The sequence below is a fragment of the Ranitomeya imitator genome, chromosome 6, assembly GCF_032444005.1.
Source record: "Ranitomeya imitator isolate aRanImi1 chromosome 6, aRanImi1.pri, whole genome shotgun sequence".
NCBI classification, from domain to species: Eukaryota; Metazoa; Chordata; class Amphibia; order Anura; family Dendrobatidae; genus Ranitomeya; species Ranitomeya imitator.
This window is the reverse complement of record NC_091287.1, coordinates 566871647-566897881: the sequence shown is the minus strand read 5'-3', so window position 1 is coordinate 566897881 and position 26235 is coordinate 566871647. Positions and strand designations below refer to the sequence as shown.

At 48.6% G+C, this 26235-nt stretch overlaps 1 protein-coding gene across 1 annotated transcript in view; it reads left to right on the top strand.

The window, feature by feature from the left end:
• Positions 1-26235, top strand: part of LOC138643220 (cytochrome P450 2C20-like) — a 253161-nt gene that overhangs the window by 80326 nt on the left and 146600 nt on the right. The window lies entirely within an intron of this gene.

Sequence of the window (26235 nt, the reverse complement as noted above, 5' to 3'; positions counted from 1 at the left end):
AGCTTTTGGTCAGTTGTGCCAGCGTGGCTTGTGCTGGACACGATGCCGACTACACAGCAGGGGAACAGCTGGCGGTGCTGAACCCCACTAACACATTGGCTGGTGTTTTTCTCTGTGCAGCTAGCATGTCCGGGCAGAAACTGGCGTTGTTTGAGCCCAGGGTCAGCAGGAGGAGGAGAGGAGCAAAGTGTAGGCCGAAGCCTGCACTGGTGGCAGCTTTTGGTCAGTTGTGAGCAGCGTGGCTTGTGCTGGACACGATGCCGACTACACAGCAGGGGAACAGCTGGCGGTGCTGAACCCCACTAACACATTGGCTGGTGTTTTTCTCTGTGCAGCTAGCATGTCCGGGCAGAAACTGGCGTTGTTTGAGCCCAGGGTCAGCAGGAGGAGGAGAGGAGCAAAGTGTAGGCCGAAGCCTAGTTGAACCAATTTCAAAGGTTACCATTAACCCCCCCCTCAGGTGTTGCAAGGTACAAGAGCCACACCTTGAACAGCATTAATGATGCACAAGTCAAAGGTTGCTCTATTTAATTTTGCTCCTTGCACACGCTGAATAAAACACGTACACTATTTAGCCCATTATACTGTCAAACAGTAGTGGAGGCGTGACTTGTCTTTTTAAGGAGATGCAGCACAGGTGTCAAAATTTACACCTAGCTGCTGTGCGCAGATTCCTGAGCGTTGTTATTTGCTGTACAGGAGTCTGCGCTATTGTGATCCCTTGGCCATGCGCTGTGAGCGCTTCCTGTCTTCTGACCTCATTTAATGTCGGCCGTTACGGTTAGCGATGGACATGAATCCCAGACCCACAGTGTGTTTTCAAAAAATCACACTGCGTGGCTGGGATTCGTGGCCTTGTTCAGTAAATATGTTTGACGCTCACACATGTCCTTACACCTGCTTCAGACTGGGCGGCCTCATCTGATCCCTTATCGCCTGCCGCGGCCATGAGGACACCCAGTCTGAAGAAGGCGGAAGGAGATGAGTGAACACAGGCAAACATATGCACTGCACATGCCCATCAATCACACCCTCGCTGTCCAAAAAAATAAGACACCGAGGGGCGTTGTTTCGAGCAGGGCAGACGCACAGGCGCAGCCAGCTAACCAATGATGTCAAAAGACGGGCAGCGCTAACAAGGGTGGTGCTGCGTATCATTAGAAAGGAAAGTCACACCTCAGGGACAGTGGAATGGTCTCAATGAGACACATTTTGTACGTGTTGAGTTCCACGTGGGCAAGGAGAAAAAGTCAGCCACCTTGTACAAATGCAGCAGTACTGCTGTACAAGGTGGCTGTTTTACATAGAAACACCTGGGGGTGGGGGGCAGGCTCCCTTCAATTTCAGTTCATGTGCCTGCGTGGCGTTTGCAGGTCACGTTGCAAGCTACACAGCAGGGGAACAGCTGGCGTTGCTGAACCCCACTGACACATTGACTGGTGTTTTTCTCTGTGCAGCTCGCATGTCCGGGCAAAAACTGGCGGTGTTAGAGCCCAGGGTCAGCAGGAGGAGGAGAGGAGCAATGTGTAGGCCGAAGCCTGCACTGGTGGCAGCTTTTGGTCAGTTGTGCTAGCGTGGCTTGTGCTGGACACGATGCCGGCTACACAGCGGGGGAACAGCTGGCGGTGCTGAACCCCACTAACACATTGGCTGGTGTTTTTCTCTGTGCAGCTAGCACTTCCGGGCAGAAACTGGCGGTGTTTGAGCCCAGGGTCAGCAGGAGGAGGAGAGGAGCAGAGTGTAGGCCGTAGCCTGCACTGGTGGCAGCTTTTGGTCAGTTGTGCCAGCGTGGCTTGTGCTGGACACGATGCCGACTACACAGCAGGGGAACAGCTGGCGGTGCTGAACCCCACTAACACATTGACTGGTGTTTTTCTCTGTGCAGCTAGCAGTTCCGGGCAAAAACTAGCGGTGTTTGAGCCCAGGGTCAGCAGGAGAGGAGCAGAGTGTAGGCCGAAGCCTAGTTGAACCAATTTCAAAGGTTACCTTTAACCCCCCTCAGGTGTTGCAAGGTACAAGAGCCACACCTTGTGCAGCATTAATGCTGCACAAGTAAAAGGTTGCTCTATTTGGTTTGCTCCTTGCACACGTTGAATAAAACACGTACACTATTTAGCCCATTATACTGTCAAACAGTTGTGGAGGCGTGACTTGTCTTTTTAAGGAGACGCAGCACAGGTGTCAAAATTTGCACCTAGGTACTGGGCGCAGATTCCTGAGCGTTGTTATTTGCTGTACAGGAGTCTGCGCTATTGTGATCCCTTGGCCATGCGCTGTGAGCGCTTCCTGTCTTCTGACCTCATTTCATGTCGGCCGTTGCGGTTAGCGATGGACATGAATCCCAGACCCACAGTGTGTTTTCAAAAAATCACACTGCGTGGCTGGGATTCGTGGCCTTGTGCAGTAAATAGGTTTGCCGCTCACACATGTCCTTACACCTGCTCCAGACTGGGCGGCCTCAGCTGATCCCTTATCGCCTACCACGGCCAGGAGGCCGCACAGTCTGAAGAAGGCGGAAGGAGATGAGTTAAGACAGGCGAACATATGCACTGCTCGTGCCCATAAACCACACCCTCGCTGACAAAATAAATATGACAACGAGGGGCGTTGTTTCTAGCAGGGCGGATGCACAGGCGCAGCCAGCTAACCATGATGACAAAAGACGGGAAACGCTACCAAGGGGGGTGCTGCGTATCATTAGAAAGGAAAGTCACACCTCAGGGACAGTGGAATGGTCTCAATTAGACACATTTTGTACGTGTTGAGTTCCACGTGGGCAAGGAGAAAAAGTCAGCCACCTTGTACAAATGCAGCAGTACTGCTGTACTAGGTGGCTGTTATACATAGAAACACCTGGGGGGGTGGGGCCAGGTTCCCTTTAATTTCAGTTCATGTGCCTGCGTGGCGTTTGCAGGTCACGTTGCCGGCTACACAGCAGGGGAACAGCTGGCGTTGCTGAACCCCACTAACACATTGGCTGGTGTTTTTCTCTGTGCAGCTAGCACTTCCGGGCAAAAACTAGCGGTGTTTGAGCCCAGGGTCAGCAGGAGGAGGAGAGGAGCAGAGTGTAGGCCGAAGCCTGCACTGGTGGCAGCTTTTGTTCTGTTGTGCCAGCGTGGCTTGTGCTGGACACGTTGCCGACTACACAGCAGGGGAACAGCTGGCGGTGCTGAACCCCACTGACACATCACCTAGTGTTTTTTCTGTGTAGACAACACTTCCAGGTGGCAACTGACAGTGTTGAAACCCAGGGAATCAAAGAGGAGCAGAGTGTAGGCCGAAGCCTGCAGTGGAGCAAGTTGAAAGGGAACCTTTAACCCCCCCCCAGGCATTTGTTGCTGAAAGAGCCATCTTGTACAGCAGTAATACTGCACATGGAAAATGGTGGCTCCGAAAATTATGCTCCTTGCAAACGCTGAAGTACACACTCATATAATGTGTCCCCTCACACCGTCAAACCATCCCGGAAGTGGGACTTTCCTTTGTAATGTGACACAGCACAGCCGTCATTCCAACCCCCTTGGTGCCGGGCGCCACCTCCTCAACGTTGTTTGGTTCTGTCACGGAGCCCGCGCTGTAATGTTATCCCTTGGCCATGCACAGTTAGCGGTGCCCGTCTTCTGACATCATGTAGGTGTCAGGCTGGCAGTGCCTGTGCGTCCAAGCTGCCCGAGATCCAACCTTGCAGTGTCATCTAATGTAGTCCCACTGCGGGCCAGGGATCCATGGGCATGCGCAGTGCATATCATCGCCTCTCACTCACCTCCTTCCTGCTTCTTCAGACTGTGCGGCGTCACGGCCGTGGCATGCTATTAGGGATCAGCTGACGCCGCCTAGTCTGAAGAAGCGTGAAGAAGGGGAGTGAGAGGCTAGTATATGCACTGCGCATGGCCATGGATACCAGGCCCACTGTGGGATCACATTAGACGACACTGCGAGGTGTGATTTCGGGCAGCGTGGACGCACAGGCGCAGCCAGGACGACAACAAATGATGTCAGAGGACGGGCAGCGCAAACTGTGCATGGCCAAGGGATAACATAACAGCGCAGGGTCCATGACGGAATCAAACAACGCTAAGGAGGCAGCGCACGGTGCCAAGGGGGTAGCAATGACGGCTGTGCTGCGTCACATTACAAAGGAAAGTCCCACCTCCGGGACGGTTGGACGGTGTGAGGGGACACATTACATGAGTGTGTAGTTCAGCGTTTGCAAGGAGCATAATTTCAAGAGCGACCTTTCCCTTGTGCAGTATTAGTGCTGCACATGGTGGCTCTTTCAGTAACAAACGCCTAGGGGGGGGGGGGGACAAGTCCCCTTACATTTTAGTTGTGCCAGCGTGGCGGTCGCATGACCCGTTGCCGGATACACAGCTGGGGATCAGCTGACGTTACTGAACCCCAATAACAGAGGAGCGACTGTTGACTGTGCACACAGCACTTCCAGGCACCAACTGGCGGTGTTAGAGCCCAGGGACAGCAGGAGGAGCAGATTGGAGGTATTGCCGCACACACAGCTGGGGATCAGCTGACGTTACTGAACCCCAATAACAGAGGAGCGACTGTTGACTGTGCACACAGCACTTCCAGGCACCAACTGGCGGTGTTAGAGCCCAGGGACAGCAGGAGGAGCAGATTGGAGGTATTGCCGCACACACAGCTGGGGATCAGCTGAAGTTACTGAACCCCAATAACAGAGGAGCGACTGTTGACTGTGCACACAGCACTTCCAGGCACCAACTGGCGGTGTTAGAGCCCAGGGACAGCAGGAGGAGCAGAGGAACAGAGTATAGGCCGAAGCCTGATTGGAGCAAGTTGAAAGGGAACCTTTAACCCCCCCCCCAAGACGTTTGTAGCTGAAAGAGCCATCTTGTGCAGCACTAAGGATGCAAAAGGAAAAGGTTGCTCTTTTAATTATGCTCCTTGCAAACACCGAAGTAAACACTAAAAATGTGTCCCTTTATACCGTTAAACCGTTCCGGAGGTGCGAATTTCCTTCGTAATGGGACACAGCACAGCTGTCATTCCTATCCCCTTGATGCCGTGCGCTGCCTCCTCAGCGTTGTTTTAAGCTGTCACGGAGCCTGCGCTGTTCTGTTAGCCCTTGGCCATGCCCAATTAGCGCTGCCTGTCTTCTGACATAATTTGGTGTCAGGCTGTCAGTGCCTGTGCGTCCACGCTGCTCCAGATCCCACCTCGCAGTCTCGTCTAACGTAATCCCACTGCGGGCCTTGGAACCATGGCCATGCACAGTGCATAACCTCGACTCTCACTCCCCTCCTTCCCTCTTCTTCAGACTGCGCGGTGTCACGGCCGTGGCATGCTAGGGATCAGCTGACGGCGCACAGTCTAAAGAAGGCGGAGGGAAATGAGCGAGAACCCGAGGGGAAGATATGCACTGCGCATGCCCATGGATCCCAGGCCCGCAGTGTGACTCAATCAGAAGACACTGCGAGGCGGGATCTCGGGCAGCGCGGCCGCACAGGCGCAGCCAGCCTGACACCAAATTATGTCAGAAGACAGGCAGCGCAAATAGGGCATGCCCAAGGGATAACAGAACAGCGCAGGCTCCGTGACAGCTTAAAACAACGCTGAGGAGGCAGCGCATGGCACCAAGGGGGTAGGAATGACGGCTGTGCTGCGTCACATTACGAAGGAAAGTCCCAGCTCCGGGACGGTATAACGGTATCAGTGAACACATTTTATAAGTGTTAAGTTCTGCGTGTGCAAAGAGCTAAAAAAAAAGAGCTACCTTTTCCTTGTGCAGCATTACTGCTGCACAAGATGGCTCTTTCAGTAACAAACGACGGGGGGGGGGGGGAAGGACAGGTTCCCTTACATTTAGGTTGTTGTGCCAGCGTGGCGGTCGCAGGACACATTGCCGGCTACACAGCTGGGGATCAGCTGACGTTACTGAAACCCAATAACACTGGGTCGTATGTTTTTACTGTGCAGCCTGCACTTCTGAGCCGCAACTGGCGGTGTTGGAGCCCAGGAATAGCAGTTCAGGTGGTAGAAAGATGAACACAGCAGGAGACCTGGATGACACCCAATTACTTAATCAGGCAGAGGAGTGGCAAATTCCTGCGAGATCCAGGCCTGGTTCATTTTCAGGAAAGTAAGCCGGTCAACGTTATCGGAGGATAGTCGCATGCGACGGTCTGTTAGTACACCACCTGCAGCACTAAAGACACGTTCCGATAAGACACTAGCCGCAGGGCAAGCCAGCACCTCCAATGCATACTGACTTAGCTCTGGCCATGTATCCAGCTTAGAGACCCAAAACTTGAACGGGGAAGAGCCGTCTGGGAGTACAGTAAGAGGGCAAGCCATGTAGTCTGTCACCATCTGACGGAACCGTTGCCTCCTGCTGACTGGAGCCGCCGGTGATGGTGTAGACATTTGGGGCGGGCACACAAAAGTGTGCCAGAGTTGTGCCATACTGGGCTTGCCTTGGGCAGAGGCACTGCTTCTGCTCCCTCTTTGGGCAGAGCTTCCCCCACTGCCTCGACGCACTGAGCTGCTTTGTAAAGCACTAGCAGCACTCCTCTCAGTTGGACAGGAGAAGATGATGGAATTCACCAGTGTGTCGTGGTACTCCCGCAATTTACGCTCCCGGGTCAACGCAGGGATGAGGTTTTGGACGTTGTCCCGGTAGCGAGGATCGAGGAGGGTGAACACCCAATAATCAGGCATGTTGAGAATGTGGTCGATGCGGCGGTCGTTTCTCAGGCACTGCAGCATGAAATCCACCATGTGCTGCAGAGTGCCAACTGGCCCAGAAACGCTGTCCCCTGCTTGAGACATGATCTCTGCCCGCTCGTCATCACCCCACCCTCGCTGTACACACTGACCACTGGACAATTGTGTCGCTCCCTCCTCTGGACGGAGCTCTTCCTCCTCCATTGACTCCTCCTCATCCTCCTCACAAATTGGCCCCTGCGTACCCCTTTGTGAGGAACCACGTGGCGCTGACTCTCCAGAAGCTGATGGAAAAGGTGACTCCTCATCCTCCACCTCTTCCACCACATCATCCCTTAACCCTTGCAAAGTTTGCTGAAGCAGGCAGATAAGGGGGACAGTCATGCTGACTAGTGCATCATCTGCACTTGCCATCCGCGTGGAATAATCAAAAGGACGCAAAACCTGGCAGACGTCCTTCATAGTGGCCCACTCTGTGGTTGTGAAGTCTGATCGGCGCTGACTGCGACTTCTTTGCGCCTGATGCAGCTGGTACTCCATAACTGCTTGCTGCTGCTCACACAACCGCTCCAACATATGTAACGTGGAATTCCACCGGGTAGGTAGGTCACATATGATGCGGTGTTCCGGAAGGCGGAATCGGCGCTGCAGAGCAGCAATGCGGGATCTGGCCAAGCTGGAACGCCGCAAGTGAGCACACTCTAGGCGGACCTTGTGCAGCAGGGCATCAAGATCCGGATAGTCCCTCAGAAAACTCTGCACAACCAAATTGAGCACATGTGCCAGACATGGGATGTGAGTGAGGTTGCCAAGGGCCAAAGCTGCCACCAGATTTCGGCCATTGTCACACACTACCATGCCTGGCTGGAGATTCGCTGGCGGTAACCACACATCGCTCTCCTGCTTGATGGCATTCCAGAGCTCCTGCGCTGTGTGGCTTCGATGCCCCAATGAAACTAGTTTCAAGACGGCCTGCTGACGTTTGGCCACGGCTGTGCTCATGTCGGTCATAGGTAAACGTTCACGGGTCCATGTGGAGGTGGACTGTGACGGATCCTGCAGAGAGGAATCAGAGGAACTGGTGTAAGAGGAGGAGTCGATGCGTACAGACTGGATTCCTGCAATCCTTGGAGTGGGCAGGACACGTCCTGCGCCACTCGCACGATCTGTACCTGGCTCAACAACATTAACCCAATGGGCAGTGAGGGAAACATATCGCCCCTGTCCATGCTGACTGGTCCACGCATCGGTGGTGAGGTGGACCTTGCTACTGACGGCGTTCAGTAGCTCATGTTTTATGTTTGCCTCAACATGCCTGTGCAGGGCAGGGACAGCCTGCCTGCTGAAGTAAAAGCGGCTGGGCACCTTGTACTGTGGGACTGCCAATGCCATCAAGTCACGGAAGCTGTCAGTCTCCACCAGCCTGAACGAGAGCATTTCCAGGGACAACAGTTTGGCAATGCCTGCATTCAGAGCCTGTGCTCGGGGGTGGTTGGCCGAGAATGCCCGCCTTTTCTCCCATGCCTGGACTACTGATGGCTGTAGAGTAGACTGGGAGTGTGAGGATGACTGGGAAGGTGGTGCTGTGGGTGGAATTACACTAGGTCTCTGGACAACAGTGGAGGAAGAGGCAACACGAGATGAAGAGGTGGTAGCTGCCGCTGTTGGTTGGCCTACGTCTTCACTGTGTTTCTGTAACTCCACCGCGTGCCTGTTCCGCACATGTTTCCACATATTTGTGGTTTTGAGGTTGCTGACACTTTTACCTCTTTTTACTTTCTGATGACACAGCTTGCATTTGACAAAACAAATGTCATCTGCAACTGTGTCAAAAAAGGACCAGGCACTGCAAGTCTTTGGAGCGCCCTTTTTGGCTTTGGAAAGAGACAGGCTCCTAACGGGTGCCAAAGTGGAGGCTACAGGCTCCGCAGTCTTCCCCCTCCCTCTCCCTCTTTGGCCCGTAAGGGGAAGCTCTTCCTCAGAGCTGCTCCCACCACCTTCCTGTTCCTCACGCCACGATGGGTCAAGGACCTCATCATCTCCACTACCCTATGCCACCAACTGCTCCTCCTGGGTAGTCTCGGCAGCACAGTACGCATCAGAAAGCGGCACCTGAGTTTCATCATCAGATGCGTACTGCGCTGTGGTCACCGGAGGCACTGGCCCACCTGCCTCTTCAGAGTCAGAGAGATAAAGCTTTTGGGCATCACTGCACACTGCCTCTTCTTCCATTTCTCCAATGCTGCTTGGCTGGCCCCCTGTTTCCAAGCCAAGAGATTCAGAGAACAGAAGTAGAGACGGCTCCTGTCCTGGGCTCTCTGACTGCCTGGCCAATTTGGCAGGTGGTGAAGAGACAGATGGCTGCTCTCCAGTGCTCTGTGCCTGAGAGGATGTGGCACTAACTGAAGTCGATGCCGAGGCGTTAGCTGCCATCCACCCGACAACGGCTTCAATTTGGTCTTCACGTAGCAGCGGTGCACGGCGCTCTCCGACAAAGCTGCGCATGAAGGACTGTTCCCTGCTGAAACTGAGTGACGACGAGTCACCGGCGCCCGCAGCAGGCACAGAATCACCACGTCCTCTCCCTGCTCCTCTCCCTGCTCCGCGCCCACGCCCAAGTGCCTTACTCCCTGCCCTCTTCATCTTGGTTGACAGATAAAGATAAGCAGAAAAGTACTAAGGCCTTAGTGTGCTTATTCCTGAAATGCTCCTCCTAACAGGTGCTATGTTCACACCTTGCGTCGGGTCCCTGCGGGTTCTCCCGCAGCGGATTTGATAAATCTGCAGGGCAAAACAACTGCGGTTCGCCCTGCAGATTTATCGCGGTTTGTTCCGCGTTTTCCGCTGCGGGTTTCCGCCTATACTATTGATGCTGCATATGCAGCAATATGCAGCATCAATAGTAATGTTAAAAATAATAAAAATTGGTTATACTCACCCTCTGATGTCCGGATCTCCTGGGCGCTGCACCCGGCGGTCCGGTTCCTAAGATGCTGTTGGAGAAGGACCCTTCGTGACGTCACGGTCATGTGACCGCGACGTCACCGCAGGTCCTGGTCGCACAGCAACTCTGACCGGACGGCCGCGTGCAGCGCCCAGGAGCTCCGGACATCAGAGGGTGAGTATAACCAGATTTTTTATTTTTTAACCCCAAATATGGTTCCCAGGGCCTGGAGGAGAGTCTCCTCTCCTCCACCCCGGGTACCACCCGCACATTATCCGCTTACTTCCCGCAACGTGGGCACAGCCCCATGCGGGAAGTAAGCGGTTCAATGTATTCCTATGGGTGCAGAATCGCAGCGATTCTGCACAAAGAAGTGACATGCTGCGGGTTGTAAACCGCTGCGTTCCCGCGCGGTTTTTCCCGCAGCATGTGCACAGCGGTTTGCGGTTTCCATAGGGTTTACATGTTACTGTAAACGCTATGGAAACTGCTGCGGACCCGCAGCATCAAAATCGCGGCGGTTCCGCGGTAAAAACCGCTAAGTGTGAATATAGCCTAAGAAACACTAATGTTGTAAATTGTGGACTAAACTTTATTATTTTTCAAATGTGGCCTACACAAGTGTTAAGTTGTGTTTGGTGAACTTAACTTTTTTTTTGGTGCAGATCGGGCTACAGAGCTAGTTTAAATCACACGGAGACCGTGCAGACAGCCGTAAACGGCGCTGCAAGGCCAAAAAACCCTCCTCTCGGTTATCCTATATAGTGTTTTTCCACTATTTAGCTGGATACGAGTGGAAAGACACTAATAGGAATTTTTTTTTTTCAAATTTTAAACAGGCTGCACTATTTGAAAAAAAGGAAATTGTTTTTCAAGGTATGAGGCAGTAACGCACCCTGAGCTGAATCCAACCGGCTATGGCTGCACACAGACTACAGGGCGAGCTGGGCTCACACGGAGACCGTGCAGACAGCCGTAAACGGCGCTGCAAGGCCCAAAAACCCCCCTCTAGGTTATCCTATGTAGTGTTTTTCCACAATAGAGCTGGAGACTGGTGGAAAAACACTAATAGGAATTTTGAGAAAAAATGTGCAGCAGGCTGCACTAAGAGCAAAAAAGGACAACTGTGTGAGGCAGTGTGAACCCCCCCTGAGCTGAATACAACCGGGTATATGGCTGCACACAGACTACAGAGTGAGCTGCACACACACACACACACAGAGACCTTGCAGAACGCTGTTAAAACAGCGCTGCAAGGCAAGAGCAAGGTGAACAGTGAAGAACACACAGCGTTTTGCTAAATTAGCCTTTGGAAAGGAAAATAAAGCAATTAGCTAGCTCAACTGGCCCTCAGTTAGAACACAGCGTCCTGTCCCTAACTGAAATCACAGCAGAGTGAGCGCAAAATGGCGGCAGCGTTTTTTATAGTGCAGAGTGACATCATTTCAGCAGCCAATCCCAGCCTTGCCAGTACTTACATGCCCACCATGCTAAACAGGATGTGCCCACACTTCCAATCATTCCTCATTGGCTGCTGCGTTCAGTTTGAATTCTGGGAACTTCCGATTCCGGTATCCGATACGCGGGAAGTATCGGAATTCGGTATCGGAATTCCGATACCGCAAATATCGGCCGATACCCGATACTTGCGCTATCGGAATGCTCAACACTAGTGCTGAGCATTATATATGGGGCACAGCTTTATATGGAGCATCTATGAGGCCATAATGAACGGTGCAGAGCATTATATATGGGGCACAGCTTTATATGGAGCATCTATGAGGCCATAATGAACGGTGCAGAGCATTATATATGGGGCACAGCTTTATATGGAGCATCTATGGGGCATAATGAACGGTGCAGAGCATTATATATGGCACAGCTTTATATGGAGCATCTATGGGGCCATAATGAACGGTGCAGAGCATTATATATGGGGCACAGCTTTATATGGAGCATCTATGGGGTCATAATGAACGGTGCAGAGCATTATATATGGGGCACAGCTTTATATGGAGCATCTATGGGGCCATAATGAACGGTGCAGAGCATTATATATGGGGCACAGCTTTATATGGAGCATCTATGGGGCCATAATGAACGGTGCAGAGCATTCTATATGGGGCACAGCTTTCTATGGAGCATCTATGGGGCCATAATGAACGGTGCAGAGCATTATATATGGCACAGCTTTATATGGAGCATCTATGGGGCCATAATGAACGTTGCAGAGCATTACATATGGGGCACAGCTTTATATGGAGCATCTATGGGGCCATAATGAACGGTGCAGAGCATTCTATATGGGGCACAGCTTTCTATGGAGCATCTATGGGGCCATAATGAACGGTGCAGAGCATTATATATGGGGCACAGCTTTCTATGGAGCATCTATGGGGCCATAATGAACGGTACAGAGCATTATATATGGGGCACAGCTTTATATGGAGCATCTATGGGGCCATAATGAACGGTGCAGAGCATTATATATGTGGCACAGCTTTATATGGAGCATCTATGGGGCCATAATGAACGGTGCAGAGCATTATATATGGGGCACAGCTTTATATGGAGCATCTATGGGGCCATAATGAACGGTGCTGAGCATTATATATGGCACAGCTTTATATGGAGCATCTATGGGGCCATAATGAACGGTGCAGAGCATTATATATGGGGCACAGCTTTATATGGAGCATCTATGGGGCCATAATGAACGGTGCTGAGCATTATATATGGCACAGCTTTATATGGAGCATCTATGGGGCAATAATGAACGGTGCAGAGCATTGTATATGGGGCACAGCTTTATATGGAGCATCTATGGGGCCATAATGAACGGTGCAGAGCATTATATATGGGGCACAGCTTTATATGGAGCATCTATGTGGCCATAATGAACGGTGCAGAGCATTATATATGGCACAGCTTTATATGGAGCATCTATGGGGCCATAATGAATGGTGCAGAGCATTATATATGGGGCACAGCTTTATATGGAGCATCCATGGGGCAATAATGAACGGTGCAGAGCATTATAGTAACATAGTAACATAGTAACATAGTTAGTAAGGCCGGAAAAAGACATTTGTCCATCCAGTTCAGCCTATATTCCATCATAATAAATCCCCAGATCTACGTCCTTCTACAGAACCTAATAATTGTATGATACAATATTGTTCTGCTCCAGGAAGACATCCAGGCCTCTCTTGAACCCCTCGACTGAGTTCGCCATCACCACCTCCTCAGGCAAGCAATTCCAGATTCTCACTGCCCTAACAGTAAAGAATCCTCTTCTATGTTGGTGGAAAAACCTTCTCTCCTCCAGACGCAAAGAATGCCCCCTTGTGCCCGTCACCTTCCTTGGTATAAACAGATCCTCAGCGAGATATTTGTATTGTCCCCTTATATACTTATACATGGTTATTAGATCGCCCCTCAGTCGTCTTTTTTCTAGACTAAATAATCCTAATTTCGCTAATCTATCTGGGTATTGTAGTTCTCCCATCCCCTTTATTAATTTTGTTGCCCTCCTTTGTACTCTCTCTAGTTCCATTATATCCTTCCTGAGCACCGGTGCCCAAAACTGGACACAGTACTCCATGTGCGGTCTAACTAGGGATTTGTACAGAGGCAGTATAATGCTCTCATCATGTGTATCCAGACCTCTTTTAATGCACCCCATGATCCTGTTTGCCTTGGCAGCTGCTGCCTGGCACTGGCTGCTCCAGGTAAGTTTATCATTAACTAGGATCCCCAAGTCCTTCTCCCTGTCTGATTTACCCAGTGGTTTTCCCATTCAGTGTGTAATGGTGATATTGATTCCTTCTTCCCATGTGTATAACCTTACATTTATCATTGTTAAACCTCATCTGCCACCTTTCAGCCCAAGTTTCCAACTTATCCAGATCCATCTGTAGCAGAATACTATCTTCTCTTGTATTAACTGCTTTACATAGTTTTGTATCATCTGCAAATATCGATATTTTACTGTGTAAACCTTCTACCAGATCATTAATGAATATGTTGAAGAGAACAGGTCCCAATACTGACCCCTGCGGTACCCCACTGGTCACAGCGACCCAGTTAGAGACTATACCATTTATAACCACCCTCTGCTTTCTATCACTAAGCCAGTTACTAACCCATTTACACACATTTTCCCCCAGACCAAGCATTCTCATTTTGTGTACCAACCTCTTGTGCGGCACGGTATCAAACGCTTTGGAAAAATCGAGATATACCACGTCCAATGACTCACCGTGGTCCAGTCTATAGCTTACCTCTTCATAAAAACTGATTAGATTGGTTTGACAGGAGCGATTTCTCATAAACCCATGCTGATATGGAGTTAAACAGTTATTCTCATTGAGATAATCCAGAATAACATCCCTCAGAAACCCTTCAAATATTTTACCAACAATAGAGGTTAGACTTACTGGCCTATAATTTCCAGGTTCACTTTTAGAGCCCTTTTTGAATATTGGCACCACATTTGCTATGCGCCAATCCTGCGGAACAGACCCTGTCGCTATAGAGTCCCTAAAAATAAGAAATAATGGTTTATCTATTACATTACTTAGTTCTCTTAGTACTCGTGGGTGTATGCCATCCGGACCCGGAGATTTATCTATTTTAATCTTATTTAGCCGGTTTCGCACCTCTTCTTGGGTTAGATTGGTGACCCTTAATATAGGGTTTTCATTGTTTCTTGGGATTTCACCTAGCATTTCATTTTCCACCGTGAATACCGTGGAGAAGAAGGTGTTTAATATGTTAGCTTTTTCCTCGTCATCTACAACCATTCTTTCCTCACTATTTTTTAAGGGGCCTACATTTTCAGTTTTTATTCTTTTACTATTGATATAGTTGAAGAACAGTTTGGGATTAGTTTTACTCTCCTTAGCAATGTGCTTCTCTGTTTCCTTTTTGGCAGCTTTAATTAGTTTTTTAGATAAAGTATTTTTCTCCCTATAGTTTTTTAGAGCTTCAATGGTGCCATCCTGCTTTAGTAGTGCAAATGCTTTCTTTTTACTGTTAATTGCCTGTCTTACTTCTTTGTTTAGCCACATTGGGTTTTTCCTATTTCTAGTCCTTTTATTCCCACAAGGTATAAACCGCTTACACTGCCTATTTAGGATGTTCTTAAACATTTCCCATTTATTATCTGTATTCTTATTTCTGAGGATATTGTCCCAGTCTACCAGATTAAGGGCATCTCTAAGCTGGTCAAACTTTGCCTTCCTAAAGTTCAGTGTTTTTGTGACTCCCTGACAAGTCCCCCTAGTGAAAGACAGGCACAGCTTTATAAGGAGCATCTATGAGGCCATAATGAACGGTGCAGAGCATTATATATGGCACAGCTTTATATGGAGCATCTATGGGGCCATAATGAACGGTGCTGAGCATTATATATGGGGCACAGCTTTATATGGAGCATCTATGGGGCCATAATGAACGGTGCTGAGCATTATATGTGGAGCACAGCTTTATATGGAGTGTTATGGCTGGCAATCAGGCAACACAGCGTGCAGTAATCAGCGCACATACAGAGATCTGGCAATAACCAAAAACAATAGGACAAGCTCTGAGACGTGGAATCTCTGTAGACTGCAGTACCTGATCTATCCTCACACAACTATAAGCAGCAGTGGATTGCGCCTATCACTACCTATGCAACTCGGCACTGCCTGAGGAGCTGACTAGCCTGAAGATAGAAATACAAGCCTGACTTACCTCAGAGAAATACCCCAAAGGAATAGGCAGCCCCCCACATATAATGACTGTTAGCAAGATGAAAAGACAAACGTAGGAATGAAATAGATTCAGCAAAGTGAGGCCCGATATTCTAGACAGAGCGAGGATAGCAAAGAGAACTATGCAGTCTACAAAAAACCCTAAAACGAAAACCACGCAAAGGGGCAAAAAGACCCACCGTGCCGAACTAACAGCACGGCGGTGCACCCCTTTGCTTCTCAGAGCTTCCAGCAAAAGTTAATAGCAAGCTGGACAGAAAAAACAGAAAACAAACTAGAAGCACTTATCTAGCAGAGCAGCAGGCCCAAGGAAAGATGCAGTAGCTCAGATCCAACACTGGAACATTGACAAGGAGCAAGGAAGACAGACTCAGGCGGAGCTAAATAGCAAGGCAGCCAACGAGCTCACCAAAACACCTGAGGGAGGAAGCCCAGAGACTGCAATACCACTTGTGACCACAGAAGTGAACTCAGCCACAGAATTCACAACAGTACCCCCCCCTTGAGGAGGGGTCACCGAACCCTCACCAGAACCCCCAGGCCGACCAGGATGAGCCACATGAAAGGCACGAACAAGATCTGGGGCATGGACATCAGAGCCAAAAACCCAGGAATTATCTTCCTGAGCATAACCCTTCCATTTGACCAGATACTGGAGTTTCCGTCTAGAGACACGAGAATCCAAAATCTTCTCCACAATATACTCCAATTCCCCCTCCACCAAAACAGGGGCAGGAGGCTCCACAGATGGAACCATAGGTGCCACGTATCTCCTCAACAACGACCTATGGAATACATTATGTATGGAAAAGGAGTCTGGGAGGGTCAGACGAAAAGACACCGGATTGAGAATCTCAGAAATCCTATACGGACCAATAAAACGAGGTTTAAATTTAGGAGAGGAAACCTTCATAGGAATATGACGAGAAGATAACCAAACCAGATCCCCAACACGAAGTCGGGGTCCCACACGGCGTCTGCGATTAGCGAAAAGCTGAGCCTTCTCCTGGGACAAGGTCAAATTGTCCACTACCTGAGTCCAGATCTGCTGCAACCTGTCCACCACAGAATCCACACCAGGACAGTCCGAAGACTCAACCTGTCCTGAAGAGAAACGAGGATGGAACCCAGAATTGCAGAAAAATGGAGAGACCAAGGTAGCCGAGCTGGCCCGATTATTAAGGGCGAACTCAGCCAACGGCAAAAATGACACCCAATCATCCTGGTCAGCGGAAACAAAACATCTCAGATATGTTTCCAAGGTCTGATTGGTTCGTTCGGTCTGGCCATTAGTCTGAGGATGGAAGGCCGAGGAGAAAGATAGGTCAATGCCCATCCTACCACAAAAGGCTCGCCAGAACCTCGAGACAAACTGGGAACCTCTGTCAGAAACAATATTCTCAGGAATGCCATGTAAACGAACCACATGCTGGAAGAACAAAGGCACCAAATCAGAGGAGGAAGGCAATTTAACCAAGGGCACCAGATGGACCATTTTAGAAAAGCGATCACAGACCACCCAAATGACCGACATTTTTTGAGAAACGGGAAGGTCAGAAATGAAATCCATCGAAATATGTGTCCAAGGCCTCTTTGGGACCGGCAAGGGCAAAAGCAACCCACTGGCACGTGAACAGCAGGGCTTAGCCCTAGCACAAATTCCACAGGACTGCACAAAAGCACGCACATCCCGTGACAGAGACGGCCACCAGAAGGATCTAGCAACCAACTCCCTGGTACCAAAGATTCCTGGATGACCGGCCAGCACCGAACAATGAAGTTCAGAGATAACTTTACTAGTCCACCTATCAGGGACGAACAGTTTCTCGGCCGGACAACGATCAGGTTTATTAGCCTGAAATTTCTGCAACACTCTCCGCAAATCAGGGGAGATGGCAGACACAATGACTCCTTCCTTGAGGATACTCGCCGGCTCAGATAACCCCGGAGAGTCGGGCACAAAACTCCTAGACAGAGCATCCGCCTTCACATTTTTAGAGCCCGGAAGGTATGAAATCACAAAATCAAAACGAGCAAAAAATAACGACCAACGGGCCTGTCTAGGATTCAAGCGCTTGGCAGACTCAAGATAAGTCAAGTTCTTATGATCAGTCAAAACCACCACGCGATGCTTAGCACCCTCAAGCCAATGACGCCACTCCTCGAATGCCCACTTCATGGCCAGCAACTCTCGGTTGCCCACATCATAATTACGCTCAGCAGCAGAAAATTTCCTGGAAAAGAAAGCACATGGTTTGAACACTGAGCAACCAGAACCTCTCTGTGACAAAACCGCCCCTGCACCAATCTCAGAAGCATCAACCTCGACCTGGAACGGAAGAGAAACATCAGGTTGACACAACACAGGGGCACAGCAAAAACGACGCTTCAACTCGTGAAAAGCTTCCACGGCAGCAGAAGACCAATTAACCAAATCAGCACCCTTCTTGGTCAAATCGGTCAATGGTCTGGCAATGCTAGAAAAATTACAGATGAAGCGACGATAAAAATTAGCAAAGCCCAGGAATTTCTGCAGACTTTTTAGAGATGTCGGCTGAGTCCAATCCTGGATGGCCTGAACCTTAACCGGATCCATCTCGATAGTAGAAGGGGAAAAGATGAACCCCAAAAATGAAACTTTCTGCACACCGAAGAGACACTTTGATCCCTTCACGAACAAGGAATTAGCACGCAGTACCTGGAAAACCATTCTGACTTGCTTCACATGAGACTCCCAATCATCTGAGAAGATCAAAATGTCATCCAAGTAAACAATCAAGAATTTATCCAGATACTCACGGAAAATGTCATGCATAAAAGACTGAAAAACAGATGGAGCATTGGCAAGTCCGAACGGCATCACCAGATACTCAAAATGACCCTCGGGCGTATTAAATGCCGTTTTCCATTCATCTCCCTGCCTGATTCTCACCAGATTATACGCACCACGAAGATCAATCTTAGTAAACCAACTAGCCCCCTTAATCCGAGCAAACAAGTCAGAAATCAATGGCAAGGGATACTGAAACTTAACAGTGATCTTATTAAGAAGGCGGTAATCAATACACGGTCTTAGCGAACCATCCTTCTTGGCTACAAAAAAGAACCCTGCTCCCAATGGTGACGACGATGGGCGAATATGTCCCTTCTCCAGGGACTCCTTCACATAACTGCGCATAGCGGTGTGTTCAGGTACGGACAAATTAAATAAACGACCCTTAGGGAATTTACTACCAGGAATCAAATCGATAGCACAATCACAATTCCTATGCGGAGGTAGGGCATCAGACTTGGACTCTTCAAATACATCCTGAAAGTCCGACAAGAACTCTGGGATGTCAGAAGGAATGGATGACGAAATAGACAAAAATGGAACATCACCATGTACTCCCTGACAACCCCAGCTGGTTACCGACATAGAGTTCCAATCCAATACTGGATTATGGGTTTGTAGCCATGGCAACCCCAACACGACCACATCATGCAAATTATGCAGTACCAGAAAGCGAATAACTTCCTGATGTGCAGGAGCCATGCACATGGTCAGCTGGGCCCAGTACTGAGGCTTATTCTTGGCCAAAGGTGTAGCATCAATTCCTCTCAACGGAATAGGACACCGCAAAGGCTCCAAGAAAAACCCACAACGTTTAGCATAATCCAAATCCATCAGATTCAGGGCAGCGCCTGAATCCACAAACGCCATGACAGAATACGATGACAAAGAGCACATTAAGGTAATGGACAAAAGGAATTTGGACTGTACAGTACCAATAACGGCAGAGCTATCGAACCGCCTAGTGCGTTTAGGACAATTAGAAATAGCATGAGTAGAATCACCACAATAGAAACACAGTCTGTTCAGACGTCTGTGTTCTTGCCGTTCTACTTTAGTCATAGTCCTGTCGCACTGCATAGGCTCAGGTTTACTCTCAGACAATACCGCCAGATGGTGCACAGATTTACGCTCGCGCAAGCGACGACCGATCTGAATGGCCAAGGACATAGACTCATTCAAACCAGCAGGCATAGGAAATCCCACCATTACATCCTTAAGAGCTTCAGAGAGACCCTTTCTGAACAAAGCCGCTAGTGCAGATTCATTCCACAGAGTGAGTACTGACCACTTCCTAAATTTCTGACAATATACTTCTATATCATCCTGACCCTGGCATAAAGCCAGCAGATTTTTCTCAGCCTGATCCACTGAATTAGGCTCATCGTAAAGCAATCCCAGCGCCTGGAAAAATGCATCAACATTACTCAATGCAGAAGCTCCTGGTGCAAGAGAAAACGCCCAGTCCTGTGGGTCGCCGCGCAAAAAAGAAATAATAATCAAAACCTGTTGAATAGGATTACCAGAAGAATGAGGTTTCAAGGCCAAAAATAGCTTACAATTATTTCTGAAGCTCAGGAACTTAGTTCTATCACCAAAAAACAAATCAGGAATCGGAATTCTTGGTTCTAGCATCGATTTCTGATCAATAGTATCTTGAATCTTTTGTACATTTACAACGAGATTATCCATTGAGGAGCACAGAGCCTGAATATCCATGTCCACAGCTGTGTCCTGAAGCACTCTAATGTCTAGGGGAAAAAAAAGACTGAAGACAGAGCTAAGAAAAAAAAATGCTGTCAGGATTTCTTTTTTCCCTCTATTGGGAATCATTGGTATGGCTCCTTGTACTGTTATAGCTGGCAATCAGGCAACACAGCGTGCAGTAATCAGCGCACATACAGAGATCTGGCAATAACCAAAAACAATAGGACAAGCTCTGAGACGTGGAATCTCTGTAGACTGCAGTACCTGATCTATCCTCACACAACTATAAGCAGCAGTGGATTGCGCCTATCACTACCTATGCAACTCGGCACTGCCTGAGGAGCTGACTAGCCTGAAGATAGAAATACAAGCCTGACTTACCTCAGAGAAATACCCCAAAGGAATAGGCAGCCCCCCACATATAATGACTGTTAGCAAGATGAAAAGACAAACGTAGGAATGAAATAGATTCAGCAAAGTGAGGCCCGATATTCTAGACAGAGCGAGGATAGCAAAGAGAACTATGCAGTCTACAAAAAACCCTAAAACGAAAACCACGCAAAGGGGCAAAAAGACCCACCGTGCCGAACTAACAGCACGGCGGTGCACCCCTTTGCTTCTCAGAGCTTCCAGCAAAAGTTAATAGCAAGCTGGACAGAAAAAACAGAAAACAAACTAGAAGCACTTATCTAGCAGAGCAGCAGGCCCAAGGAAAGATGCAGTAGCTCAGATCCAACACTGGAACATTGACAAGGAGCAAGGAAGACAGACTCAGGCGGAGCTAAATAGCAAGGCAGCCAACGAGCTCACCAAAACACCTGAGGGAGGAAGCCCAGAGACTGCAATACCACTTGTGACCACAGAAGTGAACTCAGCCACAGAATTCACAACAGTACCCCCCCCTTGAGGAGGGGTCACCGAACCCTCACCAGAACCCCCAGGCCGACCAGGATGAGCCACATGAAAGGCACGAACAAGATCTGGGGCATGGACATCAGAGCCAAAAACCCAGGAATTATCTTCCTGAGCATAACCCTTCCATTTGACCAGATACTGGAGTTTCCGTCTAGAGACACGAGAATCCAAAATCTTCTCCACAATATACTCCAATTCCCCCTCCACCAAAACAGGGGCAGGAGGCTCCACAGATGGAACCATAGGTGCCACGTATCTCCTCAACAACGACCTATGGAATACATTATGTATGGAAAAGGAGTCTGGGAGGGTCAGACGAAAAGACACCGGATTGAGAATCTCAGAAATCCTATACGGACCAATAAAACGAGGTTTAAATTTAGGAGAGGAAACCTTCATAGGAATATGACGAGAAGATAACCAAACCAGATCCCCAACACGAAGTCGGGGTCCCACACGGCGTCTGCGATTAGCGAAAAGCTGAGCCTTCTCCTGGGACAAGGTCAAATTGTCCACTACCTGAGTCCAGATCTGCTGCAACCTGTCCACCACAGAATCCACACCAGGACAGTCCGAAGACTCAACCTGTCCTGAAGAGAAACGAGGATGGAACCCAGAATTGCAGAAAAATGGAGAGACCAAGGTAGCCGAGCTGGCCCGATTATTAAGGGCGAACTCAGCCAACGGCAAAAATGACACCCAATCATCCTGGTCAGCGGAAACAAAACATCTCAGATATGTTTCCAAGGTCTGATTGGTTCGTTCGGTCTGGCCATTAGTCTGAGGATGGAAGGCCGAGGAGAAAGATAGGTCAATGCCCATCCTACCACAAAAGGCTCGCCAGAACCTCGAGACAAACTGGGAACCTCTGTCAGAAACAATATTCTCAGGAATGCCATGTAAACGAACCACATGCTGGAAGAACAAAGGCACCAAATCAGAGGAGGAAGGCAATTTAACCAAGGGCACCAGATGGACCATTTTAGAAAAGCGATCACAGACCACCCAAATGACCGACATTTTTTGAGAAACGGGAAGGTCAGAAATGAAATCCATCGAAATATGTGTCCAAGGCCTCTTCGGGACCGGCAAGGGCAAAAGCAACCCACTGGCACGTGAACAGCAGGGCTTAGCCCTAGCACAAATTCCACAGGACTGCACAAAAGCACGCACATCCCGTGACAGAGACGGCCACCAGAAGGATCTAGCAACCAACTCCCTGGTACCAAAGATTCCTGGAAGACCGGCCAGCACCGAACAATGAAGTTCAGAGATAACTTTACTAGTCCACCTATCAGGGACGAACAGTTTCTCGGCCGGACAACGATCAGGTTTATTAGCCTGAAATTTCTGCAACACTCTCCGCAAATCAGGGGAGATGGCAGACACAATGACTCCTTCCTTGAGGATACTCGCCGGCTCAGATAACCCCGGAGAGTCGGGCACAAAACTCCTAGACAGAGCATCCGCCTTCACATTTTTAGAGCCCGGAAGGTATGAAATCACAAAATCAAAACGAGCAAAAAATAACGACCAACGGGCCTGTCTAGGATTCAAGCGCTTGGCAGACTCAAGATAAGTAAGGTTCTTATGATCAGTCAATACCACCACGCGATGCTTAGCACCCTCAAGCCAATGACGCCACTCCTCGAATGCCCACTTCATGGCCAGCAACTCTCGGTTGCCCACATCATAATTACGCTCAGCAGCAGAAAATTTCCTGGAAAAGAAAGCACATGGTTTGAACACTGAGCAACCAGAACCTCTCTGTGACAAAACCGCCCCTGCACCAATCTCAGAAGCATCAACCTCGACCTGGAACGGAAGAGAAACATCAGGTTGACACAACACAGGGGCACAGCAAAAACGACGCTTCAACTCCTGAAAAGCTTCCACGGCAGCAGAAGACCAATTAACCAAATCAGCACCCTTCTTGGTCAAATCGGTCAATGGTCTGGCAATGCTAGAAAAATTACAGATGAAGCGACGATAAAAATTAGCAAAGCCCAGGAATTTCTGCAGACTTTTTAGAGATGTCGGCTGAGTCCAATCCTGGATGGCCTGAACCTTAACCGGATCCATCTCGATAGTAGAAGGGGAAAAGATGAACCCCAAAAATGAAACTTTCTGCACACCGAAGAGACACTTTGATCCCTTCACGAACAAGGAATTAGCACGCAGTACCTGAAAAACCATTCTGACTTGCTTCACATGAGACTCCCAATCATCTGAGAAGATCAAAATGTCATCCAAGTAAACAATCAAGAATTTATCCAGATACTCACGGAAAATGTCATGCATAAAAGACTGAAAAACAGATGGAGCATTGGCAAGTCCGAACGGCATCACCAGATACTCAAAATGACCCTCGGGCGTATTAAATGCCGTTTTCCATTCATCTCCCTGCCTGATTCTCACCAGATTATACGCACCACGAAGATCAATCTTAGTAAACCAACTAGCCCCCTTAATCCGAGCAAACAAGTCAGAAATCAATGGCAAGGGATACTGAAACTTAACAGTGATCTTATTAAGAAGGCGGTAATCAATACACGGTCTTAGCGAACCATCCTTCTTGGCTACAAAAAAGAACCCTGCTCCCAATGGTGACGACGATGGGCGAATATGTCCCTTCTCCAGGGACTCCTTCACATAACTGCGCATAGCGGTGTGTTCAGGTACGGACAAATTAAATAAACGACCCTTAGGGAATTTACTACCAGGAATCAAATCGATAGCACAATCACAATTCCTATGCGGAGGTAGGGCATCAGACTTGGACTCTTCAAATACATCCTGAAAGTCCGACAAGAACTCTGGGATGTCAGAAGGAATGGATGACGAAATAGACAAAAATGGAACATCACCATGTACTCCCTGACAACCCCAGCTGGTTACCGACATAGAGTTCCAATCCAATACTGGATTATGGGTTTGTAGCCATGGCAACCCCAACACGACCACATCATGCAAATTATGCAGTACCAGAAAGCGAATAACTTCCTGATGTGCAGGAGCCATGCACATGGTCAGCTGGGCCCAGTACTGAGGCTTATTCTTGGCCAAAGGTGTAGCATCAATTCCTCTCAACGGAATAGGACACCGCAAAGGCTCCAAGAAAAACCCACAACGTTTAGCATAATCCAAATCCATCAGATTCAGGGCAGCGCCTGAATCCACAAACGCCATGACAGAATACGATGACAAAGAGCACATTAAGGTAATGGACAAAAGGAATTTGGACTGTACAGTACCAATAACGGCAGAGCTATCGAACCGCCTAGTGCGTTTAGGACAATTAGAAATAGCATGAGTAGAATCACCACAATAGAAACACAGTCTGTTCAGACGTCTGTGTTCTTGCCGTTCTACTTTAGTCATAGTCCTGTCGCACTGCATAGGCTCAGGTTTACTCTCAGACAATACCGCCAGATGGTGCACAGATTTACGCTCGCGCAAGCGACGACCGATCTGAATGGCCAAGGACATAGACTCATTCAAACCAGCAGGCATAGGAAATCCCACCATTACATCCTTAAGAGCTTCAGAGAGACCCTTTCTGAACAAAGCCGCTAGTGCAGATTCATTCCACAGAGTGAGTACTGACCACTTCCTAAATTTCTGACAATATACTTCTATATCATCCTGACCCTGGCATAAAGCCAGCAGATTTTTCTCAGCCTGATCCACTGAATTAGGCTCATCGTAAAGCAATCCCAGCGCCTGGAAAAATGCATCAACATTACTCAATGCAGAAGCTCCTGGTGCAAGAGAAAACGCCCAGTCCTGTGGGTCGCCGCGCAAAAAAGAAATAATAATCATAACCTGTTGAATAGGATTACCAGAAGAATGAGGTTTCAAGGCCAAAAATAGCTTACAATTATTTCTGAAGCTCAGGAACTTAGTTCTATCACCAAAAAACAAATCAGGAATCGGAATTCTTGGTTCTAGCATCGATTTCTGATCAATAGTATCTTGAATCTTTTGTACATTTACAACGAGATTATCCATTGAGGAGCACAGAGCCTGAATATCCATGTCCACAGCTGTGTCCTGAAGCACTCTAATGTCTAGGGGAAAAAAAAGACTGAAGACAGAGCTAAGAAAAAAAAATGATGTCAGGATTTCTTTTTTCCCTCTATTGGGAATCATTGGTGAGGCTCCTTGTACTGTTATGGCTGGCAATCAGGCAACACAGCGTGCAGTAATCAGCGCACATACAGAGATCTGGCAATAACCAAAAACAATAGGACGAGCTCTGAGACGTGGAATCTCTGTAGACTGCAGTACCTGATCTATCCTCACACAACTATAAGCAGCAGTGGATTGCGCCTATCACTACCTATGCAACTCGGCACTGCCTGAGGAGCTGACTAGCCTGAAGATAGAAATACAAGCCTGACTTACCTCAGAGAAATACCCCAAAGGAATAGGCAGCCCCCCACATATAATGACTGTTAGCAAGATGAAAAGACAAACGTAGGAATGAAATAGATTCAGCAAAGTGAGGCCCGATATTCTTGACAGAGCGAGGATAGCAAAGAGAACTATGCAGTCTACAAAAAACCCTAAAACGAAAACCACGCAAAGGGGCAAAAAGACCCACCGTGCCGAACTAACAGCACGGCGGTGCACCCCTTTGCTTCTCAGAGCTTCCAGCAAAAGTTAATAGCAAGCTGGACAGAAAAAACAGAAAACAAACTAGAAGCACTTATCTAGCAGAGCAGCAGGCCCAAGGAAAGATGCAGTAGCTCAGATCCAACACTGGAACATTGACAAGGAGCAAGGAAGACAGACTCAGGTGGAGCTAAATAGCAAGGCAGCCAACGAGCTCACCAAAACACCTGAGGGAGGAAGCCCAGAGACTGCAATACCACTTGTGACCACAGAAGTGAACTCAGCCACAGAATTCACAACAATGGAGTATCTATGGGGCCATCATGAACGGTGCATAGCATTATATATGGCACAGCTTTATATGGAGCATCTATGGGGCCATAATGAACGGTGCAGAGCATTACATATGGGGCACAGCTTTATATGGAGCATCTATGAGGCCATAATGAACGGTGCAGAGCAATAGATATATGACACAGCTTTCTATGGAGCATCTATGGGGCCATAATGAACGGTGCAGAGCATTATATGTGGGGCACAGCTTTATATGGAGCATCTATGGGGCCATAATGAACGGTGCAGAGCATTCTATATAGCACAGTTGTATATGGAGCATCTATGGGGCCATAATCAATGGAGCAGAGCAATAAATATATGGGGCACAGCTTTATATGGAGCATCTATGGGGCCATAATGAACGGTGCAGAGCATTATATATAGTACAGTTGTATATGGAGCATCTATGGGGCAATAATGAACGGTAT